Below are 4,017 nucleotides of genomic sequence, written 5' to 3'. Positions count from 1 at the left end.
AGTATGAAAATCTGACAGACACATGGTGGAATTATATGTCCTAAATACTTGACTGAAAGGATGAGCCAATTCCAGCTTTTTTTAAAGATGCTTTATGTCCTCCATAGGCTAAGTGTCTCAGTAAGACAGGCTTGTGAGGAATTAGAACAAACCAACAAATCACATATTGTAGCAAGGTGGATCCTTGGGCAAACTGTAAAGTCTGCAGGTCAGCATGCATAATCTGGGAGAAATAGGTCGGAGACTCAATAAAGCCATGAATTGTAATGGTCCATGTATATTGTTGATCTCCCCAAGTTAAAGCAAACAAATATTGGCTGTCAAGATATACATGAATACTAAAAAAGCACTACAAAGATAACTACTGTAGAATGAGTAGCCTCATAGGGAACATTAGAGAGGAGTAAATCAGAACTGGGAACAATGGGAAATCTGGGAATTACAATATGGCTGATATTCCATAGGTCTTTCACAAACCTCCAGCCCCGATTGTTTAGTTTTTTAACTGGGAAAACAGGAGTATTACAAGGGCTGGTACAGTGAACAGGCAATAATCAAACCTGTAGCAAGACAATACTGAATTATGGGGGCAAATCCCTCCTTTGTTTCCCATTTCAAGGGGTATTTGGAAATTTTAGACAAAGTTTTAGAATGATCAATTTAAATTTTAATGGGATCTGTTGACAGCATAGGGTCAAATTCAGTAGAAGTAGGATCCCACAGGGTTTCTGGTATTGTAGAGAGGCAATCTCAGGGAGTGAGAGAGGCAGGATTGCATTTGGTAGGGGAAGATTAAGGGTTTGCAAATAGCAAAAGGCTTCCTCCTTTAAGGTTTCTTCATCCTCATAATTATCAGGGAACTCTAATATCATCTCCTCTTGCTCATTAAATTGGGTGTGCCATTTCCATTTAGACAATAAATCTCTCCATATCAATTCACTGGGGTACTTTCACTAAGTAAAAAGGGATGTAGGTCCTGTATAGGACATAAAGAAATAGGGACTGGATAAGAATGAGTCACTGAGTGTACTTGATCAGTTAACCCCACAACTTTAGAAGTCTGGGCACTCGGGGGCAGACGTTTTTGTAAACTTGTGGGATATATGGCAGACAGAGTGGTACCAGTATTAATAAAAAATATACAAGGTTCTTCATTAACCTGAATAATTGTTTCCCCTTGAGAATTTAAAGCAACCACTGGAAAAGCCCCTGTATTTTCCCAGAGCCCTCTCATTTTGTCTTAAAATTGGGCTGTGTTTGATGACAAATTGTTGAAGCGCAGCTTTAGACCAAGTAGAGAAAGTAGTTTGTGGAGGCTTCTTAGGTTCCTCCTAGTATTTTATCTTGAAGGGCATTTCAGGAAGAGCAGCAAAGGTGGGTTTATTTAATTGCTTTTCAGTTGCTTTTTTTTTTTTTTTTTGAAGAAAGAAAGGTAGTTCAGTCACAGTATTTTCAGAAGAATGAGAAGGAAGGGGAGGATAAAGAGAAACTGCCACTGGAGAGGCAGAGGGAGAAGCTACAGATTCCTGACATTGTAGTTACTTATTTTGTTCAGTCAATTTGGAAACAGTATTTTGTAAAGAAGCATTTTACTCTCTTGACATCTTTTAGAGTCTTCTAAATACCAATCAATAAAGGCATCCAATTGTGGCTGCCAGATCCAGGAGCCCTTTTTTTCTAATTTACTGTGCAGAAAAACTTACTCATCCAGATCAAAAGAGCCTCAGAGTAGCCACTTATTTTCTAAACTGTCTTTAAAATGGAGGCATGCCAGCGATCCAAAAACACACAGGTACAAGGATCTAAGTGTTTGTTCATATAAGTGGGCAGTGTGCCTGAAGGTGGCCCTGCCTAGTCCTTGGAAGTGGGATTCCCTATGTTACTAAAAGAGTGAATTTGCATGTACTAGTGGAACCCCACTCTCAAAGTGCACTGAATGCTAGCTGTACACAAAAACCTGAATGCATGCTGAAACTTTAATGTGCACTTTAAGAAGAAAAGGTGAGTTCAACCTTAATGGGCTGAGGCATTGCATAGAAACAGCCACACCAAAGTTAATTTGGCCATGAACTTGTCAATATGTTCAGAGCGTGAAATGAAAATGAAAGTAGAGGAAAAATTCAACTATAAAACTTGAAGAACTCTACTCAAGGAGAGTAGAGTTTGATTCAAGAGTGCTTACCTGGGATGATTTCCAGGAGTCCTTGAAGACAGATGAGCTCAGAGGGCTTCTGCTGGCACTGAAGCTCCGATTTCCTGACTCCTGGAGGCCACCACCAGTAAGGCACCTTTTAATCCTGCCGAGTATGCCAAGAAATGTCAAACAGCAAAAGCTGAGTCTCAGTGAAATTAAAGCAAAGAGTTTTATTGAGTTTAGTACAATTCACAAATTGAGGAAACACAGGGTAGAAGGAGAAATCTACCAAGTGTTCCACTGAGTTCATTCTGACAAGCACTTATAGAGGCAGAAACTGCAAGTATGGGGGAACTTTACAGCATAAAATGATTGGTTCGCATTTAGCATCAGTTGAGACCCAGTCATGGAAAAGTACAAGGTTGAAAAAATACATATATATTTTTATTGTTGTGCTTTAAGTGAAAGTTTACAATTCAAGTCAGTCTCTCATACAAAAATTTACACACACGTTGTTATGTGACCCCAGTTACTCTCCCTATGCAGCACACTCCTCGTTTCCACCCCAGATTTCTCGTGTCCATTCATCCAGATCCTGACCCTCTCTGCCTTCTCATCTCGCCCCTGAACAGGAGCTGCCCATTTACTCTCATGTATCTACTTGAGCTAAGAAGCACACTCTTCATGAGTATCATTGTATGTCCCACAGTCCAGTCCAATCTTTTTCTGAGGAGTTGGCCTCGGGAATTGTTTTAGTTCTAGGTTGACAGACAGTCTGGGGGCCATGCTTTCTGGGGTTCCTCAAGTCCCAGTAGGACCATTAAGCCTGGTCGTTTTACTAGAATTTGAGTTCTGTACCCCACCTTTCTCCTGCTCCATCAGGGACCTTCTATTGTGTTCCCTGTCAGGGTGGTCACTGGTGGTAGGTGGGCACCATCTAGTTCTTCTGGTCTCAGGCTAATGAAGTCTCTGGTTTATGTAGCCCTTTCTGTATCTTGGGCTAATACTTTGTGTCTGGTGTTCTTCATTCTCCTTTGCTCCAGGTGGGCTGGGACCAATTGATGCATCTTAGATGGCTGCTCACTAGCTTCCAAGACCCCAAACACCACTCACCGAAGTAGGATGCAGAACACATTCTTAATAAACTGTTATGCCAATTGACTTAGATGTCCCTGAAACCATGATCCCAGAACTCCGCCCCTGCTACTCTATCCCTCGAAGTGTTTGGTTGTATTCAGGAAACTTCCTAGCTTTGGTTTAGTCCAGTTGTGCTGACTTCCCCTGTAGTATTTGTTGTCCTTCCTTTCACCTAAGATGATTCTTGTCTACTATCTACCTAGTGAATACCCTTCTCCCTCCCTCCCCACCCTCCAAACCATCAAAGAATGTTTTTTTCTGTGTTTAAACTTTTTCTTTAGTTCTTATGATAGTGGTCTTATACAATATTTGTCCTTTTGTGACTGACTAAATTCACTCAGCATAAGGCCTTCCAGATTCCTGTATGTTATGTTTCACGGATTCATCATTGTTCTTTATAATTGTGTGAATATACCATAAAATTGTTTATCCATTCAGCCATTGATGGGCATCTATGTTGTTTCCATCTGAAAAAACATTTTTTTTTGTTGCTGCTGCTATTTTATTTTAAAAATGTGATTTCCAAAATTTGCAAAAATATCTACTAACTGTTGTTACTCGATTATGGTCTGTCACATGTGAGGAATCTCTAACCTCCTTCCTCACTGTTTTTTTTTTTTTAATTGTACTTCAGGTGAAGGCTTACAGAACATAGTTTCTCATGAAACAGTAGTACACATATTGTTTTATGACATTGATTAACAACCCCACAACATGTCAACCCTCTCCCTTCTCGACCTTTTTTT

Source organism: Trichechus manatus, unplaced genomic scaffold (genome assembly GCF_000243295.1).
Source record: "Trichechus manatus latirostris isolate Lorelei unplaced genomic scaffold, TriManLat1.0 scaffold00088, whole genome shotgun sequence".
In the NCBI taxonomy this organism is placed as follows: Eukaryota; Metazoa; Chordata; class Mammalia; order Sirenia; family Trichechidae; genus Trichechus; species Trichechus manatus.
The sequence above is the reverse complement of the archived record's forward strand: the minus strand, read 5'-3'. Positions refer to the sequence as shown.